This window comes from Centroberyx affinis, unplaced genomic scaffold (assembly GCF_046629955.1).
Source record: "Centroberyx affinis isolate AG114_WGS23_722 - 3 ecotype Tasmania unplaced genomic scaffold, CSIRO-AGI_Caff_v1 ptg003150l_1, whole genome shotgun sequence".
NCBI lineage: Eukaryota > Metazoa > Chordata > Actinopteri > Beryciformes > Berycidae > Centroberyx > Centroberyx affinis.
The window spans coordinates 7,501-25,956 of NW_027281209.1; the positions used below are offsets into that span (position 1 = coordinate 7,501).

Sequence of the window (18,456 nt, forward strand, 5' to 3'; positions counted from 1 at the left end):
CTGCAACATGTTGCCTCCGCTTGTTGTTTGGGCTCTCCTTCCGCTGTTTGTTGAAGGTTGGTCTTGCCATCTATAAAAGGCCCTTCTGTTAGTCCGTCTGTGGCTTACGGCCACACCAACCTGAGCGCGCCCGATCTCGTCAGATCTCGGAAGCTAAGCAGGTTCGGGCCTGGTTAGTACTTGGATGGGAGACCGCCTGGGAATACCAGGTGCTGTAAGCCTTTTTTTTTCTTGAGACAGGGCTCCGGATTGCAGAGCTGACAAGCGGCCGCGCTTGCTAGCTAGCTGCAACATGTTGCCTCCGCTTGTTGTTTGGGAGCCTGGCCTTTGCGCTCTCCTTCCGCTGTTTGTTGAAGGTTGGTCTTGCCATCTATAAAAGGCCCTTCTGTTAGTCCGTCTGTGGCTTACGGCCACACCAACCTGAGCGCGCCCGATCTCGTCAGATCTCGGAAGCTAAGCAGGTTCGGGCCTGGTTAGTACTTGGATGGGAGACCGCCTGGGAATACCAGGTGCTGTAAGCCTTTTTTTTTCTTGAGACAGGGCTCCGGATTGCAGAGCTGACAAGCGGCCGCGCTTGCTAGCTAGCTGCAACATGTTGCCTCCGCTTGTTGTTTGGGCTCTCCTTCCGCTGTTTGTTGAAGGTTGGTCTTGCCATCTATAAAAGGCCCTTCTGTTAGTCCGTCTGTGGCTTACGGCCACACCAACCTGAGCGCGCCCGATCTCGTCAGATCTCGGAAGCTAAGCAGGTTCGGGCCTGGTTAGTACTTGGATGGGAGACCGCCTGGGAATACCAGGTGCTGTAAGCCTTTTTTTTTCTTGAGACAGGGCTCCGGATTGCAGAGCTGACAAGCGGCCGCGCTTGCTAGCTAGCTGCAACATATTGCCTCCGCTTGTTGTTTGGGAGCCTGGCCTTTGCGCTCTCCTTCCGCTGTTTGTTGAAGGTTGGTCTTGCCATCTATAAAAGGCCCTTCTGTTAGTCCGTCTGTGGCTTACGGCCACACCAACCTGAGCGCGCCCGATCTCGTCAGATCTCGGAAGCTAAGCAGGTTCGGGCCTGGTTAGTACTTGGATGGGAGACCGCCTGGGAATACCAGGTGCTGTAAGCCTTTTTTTTTCTTGAGACAGGGCTCCGGATTGCAGAGCTGACAAGCGGCCGCGCTTGCTAGCTAGCTGCAACATGTTGCCTCCGCTTGTTGTTTGGGCTCTCCTTCCGCTGTTTGTTGAAGGTTGGTCTTGCCATCTATAAAAGGCCCTTCTGTTAGTCCGTCTGTGGCTTACGGCCACACCAACCTGAGCGCGCCCGATCTTGTCAGATCTCGGAAGCTAAGCAGGTTCGGGCCTGGTTAGTACTTGGATGGGAGACCGCCTGGGAATACCAGGTGCTGTAAGCCTTTTTTTTCTTGAGACAGGGCTCCGGATTGCAGAGCTGACAAGCGGCCGCGCTTGCTAGCTAGCTGCAACATGTTGCCTCCGCTTGTTGTTTGGGAGCCTGGCCTTTGCGCTCTCCTTCCGCTGTTTGTTGAAGGTTGGTCTTGCCATCTATAAAAGGCCCTTCTGTTAGTCCGTCTGTGGCTTACGGCCACACCAACCTGAGCGCGCCCGATCTCGTCAGATCTCGGAAGCTAAGCAGGTTCGGGCCTGGTTAGTACTTGGATGGGAGACCGCCTGGGAATACCAGGTGCTGTAAGCCTTTTTTTTTCTTGAGACAGGGCTCCGGATTGCAGAGCTGACAAGCGGCCGCGCTTGCTAGCTAGCTGCAACATGTTGCCTCCGCTTGTTGTTTGGGCTCTCCTTCCGCTGTTTGTTGAAGGTTGGTCTTGCCATCTATAAAAGGCCCTTCTGTTAGTCCGTCTGTGGCTTACGGCCACACCAACCTGAGCGCGCCCGATCTCGTCAGATCTCGGAAGCTAAGCAGGTTCGGGCCTGGTTAGTACTTGGATGGGAGACCGCCTGGGAATACCAGGTGCTGTAAGCCTTTTTTTTTCTTGAGACAGGGCTCCGGATTGCAGAGCTGACAAGCGGCCGCGCTTGCTAGCTAGCTGCAACATGTTGCCTCCGCTTGTTGTTTGGGAGCCTGGCCTTTGCGCTCTCCTTCCGCTGTTTGTTAAAGGTTGGTCTTGCCATCTATAAAAGGCCCTTCTGTTAGTCCGTCTGTGGCTTACGGCCACACCAACCTGAGCGCGCCCGATCTCGTCAGATCTCGGAAGCTAAGCAGGTTCGGGCCTGGTTAGTACTTGGATGGGAGACCGCCTGGGAATACCAGGTGCTGTAAGCCTTTTTTTTTCTTGAGACAGGGCTCCGGATTGCAGAGCTGACAAGCGGCCGCGCTTGCTAGCTAGCTGCAACATGTTGCCTCCGCTTGTTGTTTGGGCTCTCCTTCCGCTGTTTGTTGAAGGTTGGTCTTGCCATCTATAAAAGGCCCTTCTGTTAGTCCGTCTGTGGCTTACGGCCACACCAACCTGAGCGCGCCCGATCTCGTCAGATCTCGGAAGCTAAGCAGGTTCGGGCCTGGTTAGTACTTGGATGGGAGACCGCCTGGGAATACCAGGTGCTGTAAGCCTTTTTTTTTCTTGAGACAGGGCTCCGGATTGCAGAGCTGACAAGCGGCCGCGCTTGCTAGCTAGCTGCAACATGTTGCCTCCGCTTGTTGTTTGGGAGCCTGGCCTTTGCGCTCTCCTTCCGCTGTTTGTTGAAGGTTGGTCTTGCCATCTATAAAAGGCCCTTCTGTTAGTCCGTCTGTGGCTTACGGCCACACCAACCTGAGCGCGCCCGATCTCGTCAGATCTCGGAAGCTAAGCAGGTTCGGGCCTGGTTAGTACTTGGATGGGAGACCGCCTGGGAATACCAGGTGCTGTAAGCCTTTTTTTTTCTTGAGACAGGGCTCCGGATTGCAGAGCTGACAAGCGGCCGCGCTTGCTAGCTAGCTGCAACATGTTGCCTCCGCTTGTTGTTTGGGCTCTCCTTCCGCTGTTTGTTGAAGGTTGGTCTTGCCATCTATAAAAGGCCCTTCTGTTAGTCCGTCTGTGGCTTACGGCCACACCAACCTGAGCGCGCCCGATCTCGTCAGATCTCGGAAGCTAAGCAGGTTCGGGCCTGGTTAGTACTTGGATGGGAGACCGCCTGGGAATACCAGGTGCTGTAAGCCTTTTTTTTTCTTGAGACAGGGCTCCGGATTGCAGAGCTGACAAGCGGCCGCGCTTGCTAGCTAGCTGCAACATGTTGCCTCCGCTTGTTGTTTGGGAGCCTGGCCTTTGCGCTCTCCTTCCGCTGTTTGTTAAAGGTTGGTCTTGCCATCTATAAAAGGCCCTTCTGTTAGTCCGTCTGTGGCTTACGGCCACACCAACCTGAGCGCGCCCGATCTCGTCAGATCTCGGAAGCTAAGCAGGTTCGGGCCTGGTTAGTACTTGGATGGGAGACCGCCTGGGAATACCAGGTGCTGTAAGCCTTTTTTTTTCTTGAGACAGGGCTCCGGATTGCAGAGCTGACAAGCGGCCGCGCTTGCTAGCTAGCTGCAACATGTTGCCTCCGCGTGTTGTTTGGGCTCTCCTTACGCTGTTTGTTGAAGGTTGGTCTTGCCATCTATAAAAGGCCCTTCTGTTAGTCCGTCTGTGGCTTACGGCCACACCAACCTGAGCGCGCCCGATCTCGTCAGATCTCGGAAGCTAAGCAGGTTCGGGCCTGGTTAGTACTTGGATGGGAGACCGCCTGGGAATACCAGGTGCTGTAAGCCTTTTTTTTTCTTGAGACAGGGCTCCGGATTGCAGAGCTGACAAGCGGCCGCGCTTGCTAGCTAGCTGCAACATGTTGCCTCCGCTTGTTGTTTGGGCTCTCCTTCCGCTGTTTGTTGAAGGTTGGTCTTGCCATCTATAAAAGGCCCTTCTGTTAGTCCGTCTGTGGCTTACGGCCACACCAACCTGAGCGCGCCCGATCTCGTCAGATCTCGGAAGCTAAGCAGGTTCGGGCCTGGTTAGTACTTGGATGGGAGACCGCCTGGGAATACCAGGTGCTGTAAGCCTTTTTTTTTCTTGAGACAGGGCTCCGGATTGCAGAGCTGACAAGCGGCCGCGCTTGCTAGCTAGCTGCAACATGTTGCCTCCGCTTGTTGTTTGGGCTCTCCTTCCGCTGTTTGTTGAAGGTTGGTCTTGCCATCTATAAAAGGCCCTTCTGTTAGTCCGTCTGTGGCTTACGGCCACACCAACCTGAGCGCGCCCGATCTCGTCAGATCTCGGAAGCTAAGCAGGTTCGGGCCTGGTTAGTACTTGGATGGGAGACCGCCTGGGAATACCAGGTGCTGTAAGCCTTTTTTTTTCTTGAGACAGGGCTCTGGATTGCAGAGCTGACAAGCGGCCGCGCTTGCTAGCTAGCTGCAACATGTTGCCTCCGCTTGTTGTTTGGGCTCTCCTTCCGCTGTTTGTTGAAGGTTGGTCTTGCCATCTATAAAAGGCCCTTCTGTTAGTCCGTCTGTGGCTTACGGCCACACCAACCTGAGCGCGCCCGATCTCGTCAGATCTCGGAAGCTAAGCAGGTTCGGGCCTGGTTAGTACTTGGATGGGAGACCGCCTGGGAATACCAGGTGCTGTAAGCCTTTTTTTTTCTTGAGACAGGGCTCCGGATTGCAGAGCTGACAAGCGGCCGCGCTTGCTAGCTAGCTGCAACATGTTGCCTCCGCTTGTTGTTTGGGCTCTCCTTCCGCTGTTTGTTGAAGGTTGGTCTTGCCATCTATAAAAGGCCCTTCTGTTAGTCCGTCTGTGGCTTACGGCCACACCAACCTGAGCGCGCCCGATCTCGTCAGATCTCGGAAGCTAAGCAGGTTCGGGCCTGGTTAGTACTTGGATGGGAGACCGCCTGGGAATACCAGGTGCTGTAAGCCTTTTTTTTTCTTGAGACAGGGCTCCGGATTGCAGAGCTGACAAGCGGCCGCGCTTGCTAGCTAGCTGCAACATGTTGCCTCCGCTTGTTGTTTGGGAGCCTGGCCTTTGCGCTCTCCTTCCGCTGTTTGTTGAAGGTTGGTCTTGCCATCTATAAAAGGCCCTTCTGTTAGTCCGTCTGTGGCTTACGGCCACACCAACCTGAGCGCGCCCGATCTCGTCAGATCTCGGAAGCTAAGCAGGTTCGGGCCTGGTTAGTACTTGGATGGGAGACCGCCTGGGAATACCAGGTGCTGTAAGCCTTTTTTTTTCTTGAGACAGGGCTCCGGATTGCAGAGCTGACAAGCGGCCGCGCTTGCTAGCTAGCTGCAACATGTTGCCTCCGCTTGTTGTTTGGGCTCTCCTTCCGCTGTTTGTTGAAGGTTGGTCTTGCCATCTATAAAAGGCCCTTCTGTTAGTCCGTCTGTGGCTTACGGCCACACCAACCTGAGCGCGGCCGATCTCGTCAGATCTCGGAAGCTAAGCAGGTTCGGGCCTGGTTAGTACTTGGATGGGAGACCGCCTGGGAATACCAGGTGCTGTAAGCCTTTTTTTTTCTTGAGACAGGGCTCCGGATTGCAGAGCTGACAAGCGGCCGCGCTTGCTAGCTAGCTGCAACATGTTGCCTCCGCTTGTTGTTTGGGAGCCTGGCCTTTGCGCTCTCCTTCCGCTGTTTGTTGAAGGTTGGTCTTGCCATCTATAAAAGGCCCTTCTGTTAGTCCGTCTGTGGCTTACGGCCACACCAACCTGAGCGCGCCCGATCTCGTCAGATCTCGGAAGCTAAGCAGGTTCGGGCCTGGTTAGTACTTGGATGGGAGACCGCCTGGGAATACCAGGTGCTGTAAGCCTTTTTTTTTCTTGAGACAGGGCTCCGGATTGCAGAGCTGACAAGCGGCCGCGCTTGCTAGCTAGCTGCAACATGTTGCCTCCGCTTGTTGTTTGGGCTCTCCTTCCGCTGTTTGTTGAAGGTTGGTCTTGCCATCTATAAAAGGCCCTTCTGTTAGTCCGTCTGTGGCTTACGGCCACACCAACCTGAGCGCGCCCGATCTCGTCAGATCTCGGAAGCTAAGCAGGTTCGGGCCTGGTTAGTACTTGGATGGGAGACCGCCTGGGAATACCAGGTGCTGTAAGCCTTTTTTTTTCTTGAGACAGGGCTCCGGATTGCAGAGCTGACAAGCGGCCGCGCTTGCTAGCTAGCTGCAACATGTTGCCTCCGCTTGTTGTTTGGGCTCTCCTTCCGCTCTTTGTTGAAGGTTGGTCTTGCCATCTATAAAAGGCCCTTCTGTTAGTCCGTCTGTGGCTTACGGCCACACCAACCTGAGCGCGCCCGATCTCGTCAGATCTCGGAAGCTAAGCAGGTTCGGGCCTGGTTAGTACTTGGATGGGAGACCGCCTGGGAATACCAGGTGCTGTAAGCCTTTTTTTTTCTTGAGACAGGGCTCCGGATTGCAGAGCTGACAAGCGGCCGCGCTTGCTAGCTAGCTGCAACATGTTGCCTCCGCTTGTTGTTTGGGCTCTCCTTCCGCTGTTTGTTGAAGGTTGGTCTTGCCATCTATAAAAGGCCCTTCTGTTAGTCCGTCTGTGGCTTACGGCCACACCAACCTGAGCGCGCCCGATCTCGTCAGATCTCGGAAGCTAAGCAGGTTCGGGCCTGGTTAGTACTTGGATGGGAGACCGCCTGGGAATACCAGGTGCTGTAAGCCTTTTTTTTTCTTGAGACAGGGCTCCGGATTGCAGAGCTGACAAGCGGCCGCGCTTGCTAGCTAGCTGCAACATGTTGCCTCCGCTTGTTGTTTGGGCTCTCCTTCCGCTGTTTGTTGAAGGTTGGTCTTGCCATCTATAAAAGGCCCTTCTGTTAGTCCGTCTGTGGCTTACGGCCACACCAACCTGAGCGCGCCCGATCTCGTCAGATCTCGGAAGCTAAGCAGGTTCGGGCCTGGTTAGTACTTGGATGGGAGACCGCCTGGGAATACCAGGTGCTGTAAGCCTTTTTTTTTCTTGAGACAGGGCTCCGGATTGCAGAGCTGACAAGCGGCCGCGCTTGCTAGCTAGCTGCAACATGTTGCCTCCGCTTGTTGTTTGGGCTCTCCTTCCGCTGTTTGTTGAAGGTTGGTCTTGCCATCTATAAAAGGCCCTTCTGTTAGTCCGTCTGTGGCTTACGGCCACACCAACCTGAGCGCGCCCGATCTCGTCAGATCTCGGAAGCTAAGCAGGTTCGGGCCTGGTTAGTACTTGGATGGGAGACCGCCTGGGAATACCAGGTGCTGTAAGCCTTTTTTTTCTTGAGACAGGGCTCCGGATTGCAGAGCTGACAAGCGGCCGCGCTTGCTAGCTAGCTGCAACATGTTGCCTCCGCTTGTTGTTTGGGAGCCTGGCCTTTGCGCTCTCCTTCCGCTGTTTGTTGAAGGTTGGTCTTGCCATCTATAAAAGGCCCTTCTGTTAGTCCGTCTGTGGCTTACGGCCACACCAACCTGAGCGCGCCCGATCTCGTCAGATCTCGGAAGCTAAGCAGGTTCGGGCCTGGTTAGTACTTGGATGGGAGACCGCCTGGGAATACCAGGTGCTGTAAGCCTTTTTTTTTCTTGAGACAGGGCTCCGGATTGCAGAGCTGACAAGCGGCCGCGCTTGCTAGCTAGCTGCAACATGTTGCCTCCGCTTGTTGTTTGGGCTCTCCTTCCGCTGTTTGTTGAAGGTTGGTCTTGCCATCTATAAAAGGCCCTTCTGTTAGTCCGTCTGTGGCTTACGGCCACACCAACCTGAGCGCGCCCGATCTCGTCAGATCTCGGAAGCTAAGCAGGTTCGGGCCTGGTTAGTACTTGGATGGGAGACCGCCTGGGAATACCAGGTGCTGTAAGCCTTTTTTTTTCTTGAGACAGGGCTCCGGATTGCAGAGCTGACAAGCGGCCGCGCTTGCTAGCTAGCTGCAACATGTTGCCTCCGCTTGTTGTTTGGGCTCTCCTTCCGCTGTTTGTTGAAGGTTGGTCTTGCCATCTATAAAAGGCCCTTCTGTTAGTCCGTCTGTGGCTTACGGCCACACCAACCTGAGCGCGCCCGATCTCGTCAGATCTCGGAAGCTAAGCAGGTTCGGGCCTGGTTAGTACTTGGATGGGAGACCGCCTGGGAATACCAGGTGCTGTAAGCCTTTTTTTTTCTTGAGACAGGGCTCCGGATTGCAGAGCTGACAAGCGGCCGCGCTTGCTAGCTAGCTGCAACATGTTGCCTCCGCTTGTTGTTTGGGAGCCTGGCCTTTGCGCTCTCCTTCCGCTGTTTGTTGAAGGTTGGTCTTGCCATCTATAAAAGGCCCTTCTGTTAGTCCGTCTGTGGCTTACGGCCACACCAACCTGAGCGCGCCCGATCTCGTCAGATCTCGGAAGCTAAGCAGGTTCGGGCCTGGTTAGTACTTGGATGGGAGACCGCCTGGGAATACCAGGTGCTGTCAGCCTTTTTTTTTCTTGAGACAGGGCTCCGGATTGCAGAGCTGACAAGCGGCCGCGCTTGCTAGCTAGCTGCAACATGTTGCCTCCGCTTGTTGTTTGGGCTCTCCTTCCGCTGTTTGTTGAAGGTTGGTCTTGCCATCTATAAAAGGCCCTTCTGTTAGTCCGTCTGTGGCTTACGGCCACACCAACCTGAGCGCGCCCGATCTCGTCAGATCTCGGAAGCTAAGCAGGTTCGGGCCTGGTTAGTACTTGGATGGGAGACCGCCTGGGAATACCAGGTGCTGTAAGCCTTTTTTTTTCTTGAGACAGGGCTCCGGATTGCAGAGCTGACAAGCGGCCGCGCTTGCTAGCTAGCTGCAACATGTTGCCTCCGCTTGTTGTTTGGGAGCCTGGCCTTTGCGCTCTCCTTCCGCTGTTTGTTGAAGGTTGGTCTTGCCATCTATAAAAGGCCCTTCTGTTAGTCCGTCTGTGGCTTACGGCCACACCAACCTGAGCGCGCCCGATCTCGTCAGATCTCGGAAGCTAAGCAGGTTCGGGCCTGGTTAGTACTTGGATGGGAGACCGCCTGGGAATACCAGGTGCTGTAAGCCTTTTTTTTTCTTGAGACAGGGCTCCGGATTGCAGAGCTGACAAGCGGCCGCGCTTGCTAGCTAGCTGCAACATGTTGCCTCCGCTTGTTGTTTGGGCTCTCCTTCCGCTGTTTGTTGAAGGTTGGTCTTGCCATCTATAAAAGGCCCTTCTGTTAGTCCGTCTGTGGCTTAGGCCCACACCAACCTGAGCGCGCCCGATCTCGTCAGATCTCGGAAGCTAAGCAGGTTCGGGCCTGGTTAGTACTTGGATGGGAGACCGCCTGGGAATACCAGGTGCTGTAAGCCTTTTTTTTTCTTGAGACAGGGCTCCAGATTGCAGAGCTGACAAGCGGCCGCGCTTGCTAGCTAGCTGCAACATGTTGCCTCCGCTTGTTGTTTGGGCTCTCCTTCCGCTCTTTGTTGAAGGTTGGTCTTGCCATCTATAAAAGGCCCTTCTGTTAGTCCGTCTGTGGCTTACGGCCACACCAACCTGAGCGCGCCCGATCTCGTCAGATCTCGGAAGCTAAGCAGGTTCGGGCCTGGTTAGTACTTGGATGGGAGACCGCCTGGGAATACCAGGTGCTGTAAGCCTTTTTTTTTCTTGAGACAGGGCTCCGGATTGCAGAGCTGACAAGCGGCCGCGCTTGCTAGCTAGCTGCAACATGTTGCCTCCGCTTGTTGTTTGGGCTCTCCTTCCGCTGTTTGTTGAAGGTTGGTCTTGCCATCTATAAAAGGCCCTTCTGTTAGTCCATCTGTGGCTTACGGCCACACCAACCTGAGCGCGCCCGATCTCGTCAGATCTCGGAAGCTAAGCAGGTTCGGGCCTGGTTAGTACTTGGATGGGAGACCGCCTGGGAATACCAGGTGCTGTAAGCCTTTTTTTTTCTTGAGACAGGGCTCCGGATTGCAGAGCTGACAAGCGGCCGCGCTTGCTAGCTAGCTGCAACATGTTGCCTCCGCTTGTTGTTTGGGCTCTCCTTCCGCTGTTTGTTGAAGGTTGGTCTTGCCATCTATAAAAGGCCCTTCTGTTAGTCCGTCTGTGGCTTACGGCCACACCAACCTGAGCGCGCCCGATCTCGTCAGATCTCGGAAGCTAAGCAGGTTCGGGCCTGGTTAGTACTTGGATGGGAGACCGCCTGGGAATACCAGGTGCTGTAAGCCTTTTTTTTTCTTGAGACAGGGCTCCGGATTGCAGAGCTGACAAGCGGCCGCGCTTGCTAGCTAGCTGCAACATGTTGCCTCCGCTTGTTGTTTGGGCTCTCCTTCCGCTGTTTGTTGAAGGTTGGTCTTGCCATCTATAAAAGGCCCTTCTGTTAGTCCGTCTGTGGCTTACGGCCACACCAACCTGAGCGCGCCCGATCTCGTCAGATCTCGGAAGCTAAGCAGGTTCGGGCCTGGTTAGTACTTGGATGGGAGACCGCCTGGGAATACCAGGTGCTGTAAGCCTTTTTTTTCTTGAGACAGGGCTCCGGATTGCAGAGCTGACAAGCGGCCGCGCTTGCTAGCTAGCTGCAACATGTTGCCTCCGCTTGTTGTTTGGGAGCCTGGCCTTTGCGCTCTCCTTCCGCTGTTTGTTGAAGGTTGGTCTTGCCATCTATAAAAGGCCCTTCTGTTAGTCCGTCTGTGGCTTACGGCCACACCAACCTGAGCGCGCCCGATCTCGTCAGATCTCGGAAGCTAAGCAGGTTCGGGCCTGGTTAGTACTTGGATGGGAGACCGCCTGGGAATACCAGGTGCTGTAAGCCTTTTTTTTTCTTGAGACAGGGCTCCGGATTGCAGAGCTGACAAGCGGCCGCGCTTGCTAGCTAGCTGCAACATGTTGCCTCCGCTTGTTGTTTGGGCTCTCCTTCCGCTGTTTGTTGAAGGTTGGTCTTGCCATCTATAAAAGGCCCTTCTGTTAGTCCGTCTGTGGCTTACGGCCACACCAACCTGAGCGCGCCCGATCTCGTCAGATCTCGGAAGCTAAGCAGGTTCGGGCCTGGTTAGTACTTGGATGGGAGACCGCCTGGGAATACCAGGTGCTGTAAGCCTTTTTTTTTCTTGAGACAGGGCTCCGGATTGCAGAGCTGACAAGCGGCCGTGCTTGCTAGCTAGCTGCAACATGTTGCCTCCGCTTGTTGTTTGGGAGCCTGGCCTTTGCGCTCTCCTTCCGCTGTTTGTTGAAGGTTGGTCTTGCCATCTATAAAAGGCCCTTCTGTTAGTCCGTCTGTGGCTTACGGCCACACCAACCTGAGCGCGCCCGATCTCGTCAGATCTCGGAAGCTAAGCAGGTTCGGGCCTGGTTAGTACTTGGATGGGAGACCGCCTGGGAATACCAGGTGCTGTAAGCCTTTTTTTTTCTTGAGACGGGGCTCCGGATTGCAGAGCTGACAATCGGCAGCGCTTGCTAGCTAGATGCAACATGTTGACTCCGCTTGTTGTTTGGGAGCCTGGCCTTTGCGCTCTCCTTCCGCTGTTTGTTAAAGGTTGGTCTTGCCATCTATAAAAGGCCCTTCTGTTAGTCCGTCTGTGGCTTACGGCCACACCAACCTGTGCGCGCCCGATCTCGTCAGATCTCGGAAGCTAAGCAGGTTCGGGCCTGGTTAGTACTTGGATGGGAGACCGCCTGGGAATACCAGGTGCTGTAAGCCTTTTTTTTTCTTGAGACGGGGCTCCGGATTGCAGAGCTGACAAGCGGCAGCGCTTGCTAGCTAGATGCAACATGTTGACTCCGCTTGTTGTTTGGGAGCCTGGCCTTTGCGCTCTCCTTCCGCTGTTTGTTGAAGGTTGGTCTTGCCATCTATAAAAGGCCCTTCTGTTAGTCCGTCTGTGGCTTACGGCCACACCAACCTGAGCGCGCCCGATCTCGTCAGATCTCGGAAGCTAAGCAGGTTCGGGCCTGGTTAGTACTTGGATGGGAGACCGCCTGGGAATACCAGGTGCTGTAAGCCTTTTTTTTTCTTGAGACGGGGCTCCGGATTGCAGAGCTGACAAGCGGCAGCGCTTGCTAGCTAGATGCAACATGTTGACTCCGCTTGTTGTTTGGGAGCCTGGCCTTTGCGCTCTCCTTCCGCTGTTTGTTAAAGGTTGGTCTTGCCATCTATAAAAGGCCCTTCTGTTAGTCCGTCTGTGGCTTACGGCCACACCAACCTGTGCGCGCCCGATCTCGTCAGATCTCGGAAGCTAAGCAGGTTCGGGCCTGGTTAGTACTTGGATGGGAGACCGCCTGGGAATACCAGGTGCTGTAAGCCTTTTTTTTTCTTGAGACGGGGCTCCGGATTGCAGAGCTGACAAGCGGCAGCGCTTGCTAGCTAGATGCAACATGTTGACTCCGCTTGTTGTTTGGGAGCCTGGCCTTTGCGCTCTCCTTCCGCTGTTTGTTGAAGGTTGGTCTTGCCATCTATAAAAGGCCCTTCTGTTAGTCCGTCTGTGGCTTACGGCCACACCAACCTGAGCGCGCCCGATCTCGTCAGATCTCGGAAGCTAAGCAGGTTCGGGCCTGCTTAGTACTTGGATGGGAGACCGCCTGGGAATACCAGGTGCTGTAAGCCTTTTTTTTTCTTGAGACGGGGCTCCGGATTGCAGAGCTGACAAGCGGCAGCGCTTGCTAGCTAGATGCAACATGTTGACTCCGCTTGTTGTTTGGGAGCCTGGCCTTTGCGCTCTCCTTCCGCTGTTTGTTAAAGGTTGGTCTTGCCATCTATAAAAGGCCCTTCTGTTAGTCCGTCTGTGGCTTACGGCCACACCAACCTGTGCGCGCCCGATCTCGTCAGATCTCGGAAGCTAAGCAGGTTCGGGCCTGGTTAGTACTTGGATGGGAGACCGCCTGGGAATACCAGGTGCTGTAAGCCTTTTTTTTTCTTGAGACGGGGCTCCGGATTGCAGAGCTGACAAGCGGCAGCGCTTGCTAGCTAGATGCAACATGTTGACTCCGCTTGTTGTTTGGGAGCCTGGCCTTTGCGCTCTCCTTCCGCTGTTTGTTAAAGGTTGGTCTTGCCATCTATAAAAGGCCCTTCTGTTAGTCCGTCTGTGGCTTACGGCCACACCAACCTGTGCGCGCCCGATCTCGTCAGATCTCGGAAGCTAAGCAGGTTCGGGCCTGGTTAGTACTTGGATGGGAGACCGCCTGGGAACACCAGGTGCTGTAAGCCTTTTTTTTTCTTGAGACGGGGCTCCGGATTGCAGAGCTGACAAGCGGCAGCGCTTGCTAGCTAGATGCAACATGTTGACTCCGCTTGTTGTTTGGGAGCCTGGCCTTTGCGCTCTCCTTCCGCTGTTTGTTAAAGGTTGGTCTTGCCATCTATAAAAGGCCCTTCTGTTAGTCCGTCTGTGGCTTACGGCCACACCAACCTGTGCGCGCCCGATCTCGTCAGATCTCGGAAGCTAAGCAGGTTCGGGCCTGGTTAGTACTTGGATGGGAGACCGCCTGGGAACACCAGGTGCTGTAAGCCTTTTTTTTTCTTGAGACGGGGCTCCGGATTGCAGAGCTGACAAGCGGCAGCGCTTGCTAGCTAGATGCAACATGTTGACTCCGCTTGTTGTTTGGGAGCCTGGCCTTTGCGCTCTCCTTCCGCTGTTTGTTAAAGGTTGGTCTTGCCATCTATAAAAGGCCCTTCTGTTAGTCCGTCTGTGGCTTACGGCCACACCAACCTGTGCGCGCCCGATCTCGTCAGATCTCGGAAGCTAAGCAGGTTCGGGCCTGGTTAGTACTTGGATGGGAGACCGCCTGGGAACACCAGGTGCTGTAAGCCTTTTTTTTTCTTGAGACGGGGCTCCGGATTGCAGAGCTGACAAGCGGCAGCGCTTGCTAGCTAGATGCAACATGTTGACTCCGCTTGTTGTTTGGGAGCCTGGCCTTTGCGCTCTCCTTCCGCTGTTTGTTAAAGGTTGGTCTTGCCATCTATAAAAGGCCCTTCTGTTAGTCCGTCTGTGGCTTACGGCCACACCAACCTGTGCGCGCCCGATCTCGTCAGATCTCGGAAGCTAAGCAGGTTCGGGCCTGGTTAGTACTTGGATGGGAGACCGCCTGGGAACACCAGGTGCTGTAAGCCTTTTTTTTTCTTGAGACGGGGCTCCGGATTGCAGAGCTGACAAGCGGCAGCGCTTGCTAGCTAGATGCAACATGTTGACTCCGCTTGTTGTTTGGGAGCCTGGCCTTTGCGCTCTCCTTCCGCTGTTTGTTAAAGGTTGGTCTTGCCATCTATAAAAGGCCCTTCTGTTAGTCCGTCTGTGGCTTACGGCCACACCAACCTGTGCGCGCCCGATCTCGTCAGATCTCGGAAGCTAAGCAGGTTCGGGCCTGGTTAGTACTTGGATGGGAGACCGCCTGGGAACACCAGGTGCTGTAAGCCTTTTTTTTTCTTGAGACGGGGCTCCGGATTGCAGAGCTGACAAGCGGCAGCGCTTGCTAGCTAGATGCAACATGTTGACTCCGCTTGTTGTTTGGGAGCCTGGCCTTTGCGCTCTCCTTCCGCTGTTTGTTAAAGGTTGGTCTTGCCATCTATAAAAGGCCCTTCTGTTAGTCCGTCTGTGGCTTACGGCCACACCAACCTGTGCGCGCCCGATCTCGTCAGATCTCGGAAGCTAAGCAGGTTCGGGCCTGGTTAGTACTTGGATGGGAGACCGCCTGGGAACACCAGGTGCTGTAAGCCTTTTTTTTTCTTGAGACGGGGCTCCGGATTGCAGAGCTGACAAGCGGCAGCGCTTGCTAGCTAGATGCAACATGTTGACTCCGCTTGTTGTTTGGGAGCCTGGCCTTTGCGCTCTCCTTCCGCTGTTTGTTAAAGGTTGGTCTTGCCATCTATAAAAGGCCCTTCTGTTAGTCCGTCTGTGGCTTACGGCCACACCAACCTGTGCGCGCCCGATCTCGTCAGATCTCGGAAGCTAAGCAGGTTCGGGCCTGGTTAGTACTTGGATGGGAGACCGCCTGGGAACACCAGGTGCTGTAAGCCTTTTTTTTTCTTGAGACGGGGCTCCGGATTGCAGAGCTGACAAGCGGCAGCGCTTGCTAGCTAGATGCAACATGTTGACTCCGCTTGTTGTTTGGGAGCCTGGCCTTTGCGCTCTCCTTCCGCTGTTTGTTAAAGGTTGGTCTTGCCATCTATAAAAGGCCCTTCTGTTAGTCCGTCTGTGGCTTACGGCCACACCAACCTGTGCGCGCCCGATCTCGTCAGATCTCGGAAGCTAAGCAGGTTCGGGCCTGGTTAGTACTTGGATGGGAGACCGCCTGGGAACACCAGGTGCTGTAAGCCTTTTTTTTTCTTGAGACGGGGCTCCGGATTGCAGAGCTGACAAGCGGCAGCGCTTGCTAGCTAGATGCAACATGTTGACTCCGCTTGTTGTTTGGGAGCCTGGCCTTTGCGCTCTCCTTCCGCTGTTTGTTAAAGGTTGGTCTTGCCATCTATAAAAGGCCCTTCTGTTAGTCCGTCTGTGGCTTACGGCCACACCAACCTGTGCGCGCCCGATCTCGTCAGATCTCGGAAGCTAAGCAGGTTCGGGCCTGGTTAGTACTTGGATGGGAGACCGCCTGGGAACACCAGGTGCTGTAAGCCTTTTTTTTTCTTGAGACGGGGCTCCGGATTGCAGAGCTGACAAGCGGCAGCGCTTGCTAGCTAGATGCAACATGTTGACTCCGCTTGTTGTTTGGGAGCCTGGCCTTTGCGCTCTCCTTCCGCTGTTTGTTAAAGGTTGGTCTTGCCATCTATAAAAGGCCCTTCTGTTAGTCCGTCTGTGGCTTACGGCCACACCAACCTGTGCGCGCCCGATCTCGTCAGATCTCGGAAGCTAAGCAGGTTCGGGCCTGGTTAGTACTTGGATGGGAGACCGCCTGGGAACACCAGGTGCTGTAAGCCTTTTTTTTTCTTGAGACGGGGCTCCGGATTGCAGAGCTGACAAGCGGCAGCGCTTGCTAGCTAGATGCAACATGTTGACTCCGCTTGTTGTTTGGGAGCCTGGCCTTTGCGCTCTCCTTCCGCTGTTTGTTAAAGGTTGGTCTTGCCATCTATAAAAGGCCCTTCTGTTAGTCCGTCTGTGGCTTACGGCCACACCAACCTGTGCGCGCCCGATCTCGTCAGATCTCGGAAGCTAAGCAGGTTCGGGCCTGGTTAGTACTTGGATGGGAGACCGCCTGGGAACACCAGGTGCTGTAAGCCTTTTTTTTTCTTGAGACGGGGCTCCGGATTGCAGAGCTGACAAGCGGCAGCGCTTGCTAGCTAGATGCAACATGTTGACTCCGCTTGTTGTTTGGGAGCCTGGCCTTTGCGCTCTCCTTCCGCTGTTTGTTAAAGGTTGGTCTTGCCATCTATAAAAGGCCCTTCTGTTAGTCCGTCTGTGGCTTACGGCCACACCAACCTGTGCGCGCCCGATCTCGTCAGATCTCGGAAGCTAAGCAGGTTCGGGCCTGGTTAGTACTTGGATGGGAGACCGCCTGGGAACACCAGGTGCTGTAAGCCTTTTTTTTTCTTGAGACGGGGCTCCGGATTGCAGAGCTGACAAGCGGCAGCGCTTGCTAGCTAGATGCAACATGTTGACTCCGCTTGTTGTTTGGGAGCCTGGCCTTTGCGCTCTCCTTCCGCTGTTTGTTAAAGGTTGGTCTTGCCATCTATAAAAGGCCCTTCTGTTAGTCCGTCTGTGGCTTACGGCCACACCAACCTGTGCGCGCCCGATCTCGTCAGATCTCGGAAGCTAAGCAGGTTCGGGCCTGGTTAGTACTTGGATGGGAGACCGCCTGGGAACACCAGGTGCTGTAAGCCTTTTTTTTTCTTGAGACGGGGCTCCGGATTGCAGAGCTGACAAGCGGCAGCGCTTGCTAGCTAGATGCAACATGTTGACTCCGCTTGTTGTTTGGGAGCCTGGCCTTTGCGCTCTCCTTCCGCTGTTTGTTAAAGGTTGGTCTTGCCATCTATAAAAGGCCCTTCTGTTAGTCCGTCTGTGGCTTACGGCCACACCAACCTGTGCGCGCCCGATCTCGTCAGATCTCGGAAGCTAAGCAGGTTCGGGCCTGGTTAGTACTTGGATGGGAGTCCGCCTGGGAACACCAGGTGCTGTAAGCCTTTTTTTTTCTTGAGACGGGGCTCCGGATTGCAGAGCTGACAAGCGGCAGCGCTTGCTAGCTAGATGCAACATGTTGACTCCGCTTGTTGTTTGGGAGCCTGGCCTTTGCGCTCTCCTTCCGCTGTTTGTTAAAGGTTGGTCTTGCCATCTATAAAAGGCCCTTCTGTTAGTCCGTCTGTGGCTTACGGCCACACCAACCTGTGCGCGCCCGATCTCGTCAGATCTCGGAAGCTAAGCAGGTTCGGGCCTGGTTAGTACTTGGATGGGAGACCGCCTGGGAATACCAGGTGCTGTAAGCCTTTTTTTTTCTTGAGACGGGGCTCCGGATTGCAGAGCTGACAAGCGGCAGCGCTTGCTAGCTAGATGCAACATGTTGACTCCGCTTGTTGTTTGGGAGCCTGGCCTTTGCGCTCTCCTTCCGCTGTTTGTTAAAGGTTGGTCTTGCCATCTATAAAAGGCCCTTCTGTTAGTCCGTCTGTGGCTTACGGCCACACCAACCTGTGCGCGCCCGATCTCGTCAGATCTCGGAAGCTAAGCAGGTTCGGGCCTGGTTAGTACTTGGATGGGAGACCGCCTGGGAATACCAGGTGCTGTAAGCCTTTTTTTTTCTTGAGACGGGGCTCCGGATTGCAGAGCTGACAAGCGGCAGCGCTTGCTAGCTAGATGCAACATGTTGACTCCGCTTGTTGTTTGGGAGCCTGGCCTTTGCGCTCTCCTTCCGCTGTTTGTTAAAGGTTGGTCTTGCCATCTATAAAAGGCCCTTCTGTTAGTCCGTCTGTGGCTTACGGCCACACCAACCTGTGCGCGCCCGATCTCGTCAGATCTCGGAAGCTAAGCAGGTTCGGGCCTGGTTAGTACTTGGATGGGAGGCCGCCTGGGAATACCAGGTGCTGTAAGCCTTTTTTTTTCTTGAGACGGGGCTCCGGATTGCAGAGCTGACAAGCGGCAGCGCTTGCTAGCTAGCTGCAAGTTCTGGCAAGATGTTTGTGCATGAGGGGTAAATAATTATCTCTCAAGTATTGGACCATTGAGTTGCTAAAAGATAAATATATTAACCCCCCCCCCCACCCTCTCTCTTTCTGCCCTGGCATACTTAATCATCTACAGTCTTTGGTAATCTTGTTTGTGATATATGAAAGTATTAGTTTGCTAACATCATACATTTGAAATGTTGATTTACAGAATGACATCCGCCGGATCCAAACCAAAAAGACTACGTTTCCCTTCAGCAAAAATTAGGGATGTACAGTTGTAAACTATACATTATTTTTTATTTTATTGCTATTATGTTTTACTTTTAACTTGGTGCTGAATAAATAAAGTATAGTGACTGTCCAATTACAATTGTCTTTTTTTTTTTTACTGTTGTAAGTGTTGCTTTCATTAGGGTCCCATACAGTAGTGTGGAAAAACCTATTAATTCCTATCCAATTTCAACACGGATCCCAGTAACCATGTAAAGATAGTCTTAAAATTGATTGAATTTAGAACTAAGTCTACTTTCTCTTGCTC

General features: G+C 54.2%; 61 non-coding genes across 61 annotated transcripts; all 61 read left to right on the forward strand.

Annotated features, from left to right (window-relative positions):
- The first annotated feature begins 102 nt into the window (after positions 1-102).
- On the forward strand, positions 103-221 carry LOC139659849 (5S ribosomal RNA). Its single transcript, XR_011696473.1, has one exon. It is a non-coding gene; the product is annotated as a 5S ribosomal RNA (ribosomal RNA).
- Positions 222-402: 181 nt separating this feature from the next.
- LOC139659860 (5S ribosomal RNA) lies at positions 403-521 on the forward strand. Its single transcript, XR_011696484.1, has one exon. It is a non-coding gene; the product is annotated as a 5S ribosomal RNA (ribosomal RNA).
- Positions 522-687: 166 nt separating this feature from the next.
- On the forward strand, positions 688-806 carry LOC139659871 (5S ribosomal RNA). The gene has a single exon (XR_011696495.1). It is a non-coding gene; the product is annotated as a 5S ribosomal RNA (ribosomal RNA).
- Positions 807-987: 181 nt separating this feature from the next.
- LOC139659883 (5S ribosomal RNA) lies at positions 988-1,106 on the forward strand. The gene has a single exon (XR_011696506.1). It is a non-coding gene; the product is annotated as a 5S ribosomal RNA (ribosomal RNA).
- A 166-nt stretch (positions 1,107-1,272) lies between these two features.
- On the forward strand, positions 1,273-1,391 carry LOC139659867 (5S ribosomal RNA). Its single transcript, XR_011696491.1, has one exon. It is a non-coding gene; the product is annotated as a 5S ribosomal RNA (ribosomal RNA).
- A 180-nt stretch (positions 1,392-1,571) lies between these two features.
- LOC139659892 (5S ribosomal RNA) lies at positions 1,572-1,690 on the forward strand. The gene has a single exon (XR_011696513.1). It is a non-coding gene; the product is annotated as a 5S ribosomal RNA (ribosomal RNA).
- Positions 1,691-1,856: 166 nt separating this feature from the next.
- On the forward strand, positions 1,857-1,975 carry LOC139659893 (5S ribosomal RNA). The gene has a single exon (XR_011696514.1). It is a non-coding gene; the product is annotated as a 5S ribosomal RNA (ribosomal RNA).
- A 181-nt stretch (positions 1,976-2,156) lies between these two features.
- Positions 2,157-2,275, forward strand: LOC139659894 (5S ribosomal RNA). The gene has a single exon (XR_011696515.1). It is a non-coding gene; the product is annotated as a 5S ribosomal RNA (ribosomal RNA).
- Positions 2,276-2,441: 166 nt separating this feature from the next.
- Positions 2,442-2,560, forward strand: LOC139659895 (5S ribosomal RNA). The gene has a single exon (XR_011696516.1). It is a non-coding gene; the product is annotated as a 5S ribosomal RNA (ribosomal RNA).
- Positions 2,561-2,741: 181 nt separating this feature from the next.
- Positions 2,742-2,860, forward strand: LOC139659896 (5S ribosomal RNA). The gene has a single exon (XR_011696517.1). It is a non-coding gene; the product is annotated as a 5S ribosomal RNA (ribosomal RNA).
- Positions 2,861-3,026: 166 nt separating this feature from the next.
- On the forward strand, positions 3,027-3,145 carry LOC139659898 (5S ribosomal RNA). The gene has a single exon (XR_011696519.1). It is a non-coding gene; the product is annotated as a 5S ribosomal RNA (ribosomal RNA).
- Positions 3,146-3,326: 181 nt separating this feature from the next.
- Positions 3,327-3,445, forward strand: LOC139659899 (5S ribosomal RNA). Its single transcript, XR_011696520.1, has one exon. It is a non-coding gene; the product is annotated as a 5S ribosomal RNA (ribosomal RNA).
- Positions 3,446-3,611: 166 nt separating this feature from the next.
- LOC139659900 (5S ribosomal RNA) lies at positions 3,612-3,730 on the forward strand. Its single transcript, XR_011696521.1, has one exon. It is a non-coding gene; the product is annotated as a 5S ribosomal RNA (ribosomal RNA).
- A 166-nt stretch (positions 3,731-3,896) lies between these two features.
- On the forward strand, positions 3,897-4,015 carry LOC139659901 (5S ribosomal RNA). Its single transcript, XR_011696522.1, has one exon. It is a non-coding gene; the product is annotated as a 5S ribosomal RNA (ribosomal RNA).
- Positions 4,016-4,181: 166 nt separating this feature from the next.
- Positions 4,182-4,300, forward strand: LOC139659902 (5S ribosomal RNA). Its single transcript, XR_011696523.1, has one exon. It is a non-coding gene; the product is annotated as a 5S ribosomal RNA (ribosomal RNA).
- A 166-nt stretch (positions 4,301-4,466) lies between these two features.
- LOC139659903 (5S ribosomal RNA) lies at positions 4,467-4,585 on the forward strand. The gene has a single exon (XR_011696524.1). It is a non-coding gene; the product is annotated as a 5S ribosomal RNA (ribosomal RNA).
- A 166-nt stretch (positions 4,586-4,751) lies between these two features.
- On the forward strand, positions 4,752-4,870 carry LOC139659904 (5S ribosomal RNA). The gene has a single exon (XR_011696525.1). It is a non-coding gene; the product is annotated as a 5S ribosomal RNA (ribosomal RNA).
- Positions 4,871-5,051: 181 nt separating this feature from the next.
- Positions 5,052-5,170, forward strand: LOC139659905 (5S ribosomal RNA). Its single transcript, XR_011696526.1, has one exon. It is a non-coding gene; the product is annotated as a 5S ribosomal RNA (ribosomal RNA).
- Positions 5,171-5,336: 166 nt separating this feature from the next.
- LOC139659875 (5S ribosomal RNA) lies at positions 5,337-5,455 on the forward strand. Its single transcript, XR_011696498.1, has one exon. It is a non-coding gene; the product is annotated as a 5S ribosomal RNA (ribosomal RNA).
- Positions 5,456-5,636: 181 nt separating this feature from the next.
- LOC139659906 (5S ribosomal RNA) lies at positions 5,637-5,755 on the forward strand. The gene has a single exon (XR_011696527.1). It is a non-coding gene; the product is annotated as a 5S ribosomal RNA (ribosomal RNA).
- A 166-nt stretch (positions 5,756-5,921) lies between these two features.
- On the forward strand, positions 5,922-6,040 carry LOC139659907 (5S ribosomal RNA). The gene has a single exon (XR_011696528.1). It is a non-coding gene; the product is annotated as a 5S ribosomal RNA (ribosomal RNA).
- A 166-nt stretch (positions 6,041-6,206) lies between these two features.
- LOC139659909 (5S ribosomal RNA) lies at positions 6,207-6,325 on the forward strand. Its single transcript, XR_011696530.1, has one exon. It is a non-coding gene; the product is annotated as a 5S ribosomal RNA (ribosomal RNA).
- A 166-nt stretch (positions 6,326-6,491) lies between these two features.
- LOC139659910 (5S ribosomal RNA) lies at positions 6,492-6,610 on the forward strand. The gene has a single exon (XR_011696531.1). It is a non-coding gene; the product is annotated as a 5S ribosomal RNA (ribosomal RNA).
- A 166-nt stretch (positions 6,611-6,776) lies between these two features.
- LOC139659911 (5S ribosomal RNA) lies at positions 6,777-6,895 on the forward strand. The gene has a single exon (XR_011696532.1). It is a non-coding gene; the product is annotated as a 5S ribosomal RNA (ribosomal RNA).
- A 166-nt stretch (positions 6,896-7,061) lies between these two features.
- On the forward strand, positions 7,062-7,180 carry LOC139659912 (5S ribosomal RNA). Its single transcript, XR_011696533.1, has one exon. It is a non-coding gene; the product is annotated as a 5S ribosomal RNA (ribosomal RNA).
- A 180-nt stretch (positions 7,181-7,360) lies between these two features.
- On the forward strand, positions 7,361-7,479 carry LOC139659913 (5S ribosomal RNA). The gene has a single exon (XR_011696534.1). It is a non-coding gene; the product is annotated as a 5S ribosomal RNA (ribosomal RNA).
- A 166-nt stretch (positions 7,480-7,645) lies between these two features.
- LOC139659598 (5S ribosomal RNA) lies at positions 7,646-7,764 on the forward strand. Its single transcript, XR_011696235.1, has one exon. It is a non-coding gene; the product is annotated as a 5S ribosomal RNA (ribosomal RNA).
- Positions 7,765-7,930: 166 nt separating this feature from the next.
- On the forward strand, positions 7,931-8,049 carry LOC139659599 (5S ribosomal RNA). Its single transcript, XR_011696236.1, has one exon. It is a non-coding gene; the product is annotated as a 5S ribosomal RNA (ribosomal RNA).
- A 181-nt stretch (positions 8,050-8,230) lies between these two features.
- Positions 8,231-8,349, forward strand: LOC139659853 (5S ribosomal RNA). The gene has a single exon (XR_011696477.1). It is a non-coding gene; the product is annotated as a 5S ribosomal RNA (ribosomal RNA).
- A 166-nt stretch (positions 8,350-8,515) lies between these two features.
- LOC139659600 (5S ribosomal RNA) lies at positions 8,516-8,634 on the forward strand. Its single transcript, XR_011696237.1, has one exon. It is a non-coding gene; the product is annotated as a 5S ribosomal RNA (ribosomal RNA).
- Positions 8,635-8,815: 181 nt separating this feature from the next.
- Positions 8,816-8,934, forward strand: LOC139659601 (5S ribosomal RNA). The gene has a single exon (XR_011696238.1). It is a non-coding gene; the product is annotated as a 5S ribosomal RNA (ribosomal RNA).
- Positions 8,935-9,100: 166 nt separating this feature from the next.
- On the forward strand, positions 9,101-9,219 carry LOC139659887 (5S ribosomal RNA). Its single transcript, XR_011696510.1, has one exon. It is a non-coding gene; the product is annotated as a 5S ribosomal RNA (ribosomal RNA).
- Positions 9,220-9,385: 166 nt separating this feature from the next.
- LOC139659602 (5S ribosomal RNA) lies at positions 9,386-9,504 on the forward strand. Its single transcript, XR_011696239.1, has one exon. It is a non-coding gene; the product is annotated as a 5S ribosomal RNA (ribosomal RNA).
- Positions 9,505-9,670: 166 nt separating this feature from the next.
- LOC139659604 (5S ribosomal RNA) lies at positions 9,671-9,789 on the forward strand. Its single transcript, XR_011696241.1, has one exon. It is a non-coding gene; the product is annotated as a 5S ribosomal RNA (ribosomal RNA).
- Positions 9,790-9,955: 166 nt separating this feature from the next.
- On the forward strand, positions 9,956-10,074 carry LOC139659605 (5S ribosomal RNA). The gene has a single exon (XR_011696242.1). It is a non-coding gene; the product is annotated as a 5S ribosomal RNA (ribosomal RNA).
- A 166-nt stretch (positions 10,075-10,240) lies between these two features.
- Positions 10,241-10,359, forward strand: LOC139659606 (5S ribosomal RNA). The gene has a single exon (XR_011696243.1). It is a non-coding gene; the product is annotated as a 5S ribosomal RNA (ribosomal RNA).
- A 180-nt stretch (positions 10,360-10,539) lies between these two features.
- LOC139659607 (5S ribosomal RNA) lies at positions 10,540-10,658 on the forward strand. The gene has a single exon (XR_011696244.1). It is a non-coding gene; the product is annotated as a 5S ribosomal RNA (ribosomal RNA).
- Positions 10,659-10,824: 166 nt separating this feature from the next.
- Positions 10,825-10,943, forward strand: LOC139659608 (5S ribosomal RNA). The gene has a single exon (XR_011696245.1). It is a non-coding gene; the product is annotated as a 5S ribosomal RNA (ribosomal RNA).
- Positions 10,944-11,124: 181 nt separating this feature from the next.
- On the forward strand, positions 11,125-11,243 carry LOC139659609 (5S ribosomal RNA). The gene has a single exon (XR_011696246.1). It is a non-coding gene; the product is annotated as a 5S ribosomal RNA (ribosomal RNA).
- A 181-nt stretch (positions 11,244-11,424) lies between these two features.
- LOC139659821 (5S ribosomal RNA) lies at positions 11,425-11,543 on the forward strand. Its single transcript, XR_011696445.1, has one exon. It is a non-coding gene; the product is annotated as a 5S ribosomal RNA (ribosomal RNA).
- A 181-nt stretch (positions 11,544-11,724) lies between these two features.
- On the forward strand, positions 11,725-11,843 carry LOC139659610 (5S ribosomal RNA). The gene has a single exon (XR_011696247.1). It is a non-coding gene; the product is annotated as a 5S ribosomal RNA (ribosomal RNA).
- Positions 11,844-12,024: 181 nt separating this feature from the next.
- Positions 12,025-12,143, forward strand: LOC139659822 (5S ribosomal RNA). The gene has a single exon (XR_011696446.1). It is a non-coding gene; the product is annotated as a 5S ribosomal RNA (ribosomal RNA).
- A 181-nt stretch (positions 12,144-12,324) lies between these two features.
- LOC139659863 (5S ribosomal RNA) lies at positions 12,325-12,443 on the forward strand. Its single transcript, XR_011696487.1, has one exon. It is a non-coding gene; the product is annotated as a 5S ribosomal RNA (ribosomal RNA).
- Positions 12,444-12,624: 181 nt separating this feature from the next.
- On the forward strand, positions 12,625-12,743 carry LOC139659823 (5S ribosomal RNA). Its single transcript, XR_011696447.1, has one exon. It is a non-coding gene; the product is annotated as a 5S ribosomal RNA (ribosomal RNA).
- Positions 12,744-12,924: 181 nt separating this feature from the next.
- Positions 12,925-13,043, forward strand: LOC139659828 (5S ribosomal RNA). Its single transcript, XR_011696452.1, has one exon. It is a non-coding gene; the product is annotated as a 5S ribosomal RNA (ribosomal RNA).
- Positions 13,044-13,224: 181 nt separating this feature from the next.
- LOC139659829 (5S ribosomal RNA) lies at positions 13,225-13,343 on the forward strand. The gene has a single exon (XR_011696453.1). It is a non-coding gene; the product is annotated as a 5S ribosomal RNA (ribosomal RNA).
- Positions 13,344-13,524: 181 nt separating this feature from the next.
- LOC139659830 (5S ribosomal RNA) lies at positions 13,525-13,643 on the forward strand. Its single transcript, XR_011696454.1, has one exon. It is a non-coding gene; the product is annotated as a 5S ribosomal RNA (ribosomal RNA).
- Positions 13,644-13,824: 181 nt separating this feature from the next.
- On the forward strand, positions 13,825-13,943 carry LOC139659831 (5S ribosomal RNA). The gene has a single exon (XR_011696455.1). It is a non-coding gene; the product is annotated as a 5S ribosomal RNA (ribosomal RNA).
- Positions 13,944-14,124: 181 nt separating this feature from the next.
- On the forward strand, positions 14,125-14,243 carry LOC139659833 (5S ribosomal RNA). Its single transcript, XR_011696457.1, has one exon. It is a non-coding gene; the product is annotated as a 5S ribosomal RNA (ribosomal RNA).
- A 181-nt stretch (positions 14,244-14,424) lies between these two features.
- LOC139659834 (5S ribosomal RNA) lies at positions 14,425-14,543 on the forward strand. The gene has a single exon (XR_011696458.1). It is a non-coding gene; the product is annotated as a 5S ribosomal RNA (ribosomal RNA).
- A 181-nt stretch (positions 14,544-14,724) lies between these two features.
- Positions 14,725-14,843, forward strand: LOC139659835 (5S ribosomal RNA). The gene has a single exon (XR_011696459.1). It is a non-coding gene; the product is annotated as a 5S ribosomal RNA (ribosomal RNA).
- A 181-nt stretch (positions 14,844-15,024) lies between these two features.
- On the forward strand, positions 15,025-15,143 carry LOC139659836 (5S ribosomal RNA). The gene has a single exon (XR_011696460.1). It is a non-coding gene; the product is annotated as a 5S ribosomal RNA (ribosomal RNA).
- A 181-nt stretch (positions 15,144-15,324) lies between these two features.
- On the forward strand, positions 15,325-15,443 carry LOC139659837 (5S ribosomal RNA). The gene has a single exon (XR_011696461.1). It is a non-coding gene; the product is annotated as a 5S ribosomal RNA (ribosomal RNA).
- A 181-nt stretch (positions 15,444-15,624) lies between these two features.
- LOC139659839 (5S ribosomal RNA) lies at positions 15,625-15,743 on the forward strand. The gene has a single exon (XR_011696463.1). It is a non-coding gene; the product is annotated as a 5S ribosomal RNA (ribosomal RNA).
- Positions 15,744-15,924: 181 nt separating this feature from the next.
- On the forward strand, positions 15,925-16,043 carry LOC139659840 (5S ribosomal RNA). The gene has a single exon (XR_011696464.1). It is a non-coding gene; the product is annotated as a 5S ribosomal RNA (ribosomal RNA).
- Positions 16,044-16,224: 181 nt separating this feature from the next.
- On the forward strand, positions 16,225-16,343 carry LOC139659841 (5S ribosomal RNA). Its single transcript, XR_011696465.1, has one exon. It is a non-coding gene; the product is annotated as a 5S ribosomal RNA (ribosomal RNA).
- Positions 16,344-16,524: 181 nt separating this feature from the next.
- On the forward strand, positions 16,525-16,643 carry LOC139659842 (5S ribosomal RNA). Its single transcript, XR_011696466.1, has one exon. It is a non-coding gene; the product is annotated as a 5S ribosomal RNA (ribosomal RNA).
- A 181-nt stretch (positions 16,644-16,824) lies between these two features.
- Positions 16,825-16,943, forward strand: LOC139659866 (5S ribosomal RNA). Its single transcript, XR_011696490.1, has one exon. It is a non-coding gene; the product is annotated as a 5S ribosomal RNA (ribosomal RNA).
- A 181-nt stretch (positions 16,944-17,124) lies between these two features.
- On the forward strand, positions 17,125-17,243 carry LOC139659824 (5S ribosomal RNA). Its single transcript, XR_011696448.1, has one exon. It is a non-coding gene; the product is annotated as a 5S ribosomal RNA (ribosomal RNA).
- Positions 17,244-17,424: 181 nt separating this feature from the next.
- Positions 17,425-17,543, forward strand: LOC139659825 (5S ribosomal RNA). The gene has a single exon (XR_011696449.1). It is a non-coding gene; the product is annotated as a 5S ribosomal RNA (ribosomal RNA).
- A 181-nt stretch (positions 17,544-17,724) lies between these two features.
- On the forward strand, positions 17,725-17,843 carry LOC139659861 (5S ribosomal RNA). Its single transcript, XR_011696485.1, has one exon. It is a non-coding gene; the product is annotated as a 5S ribosomal RNA (ribosomal RNA).
- Positions 17,844-18,456: the final 613 nt, after the last annotated feature.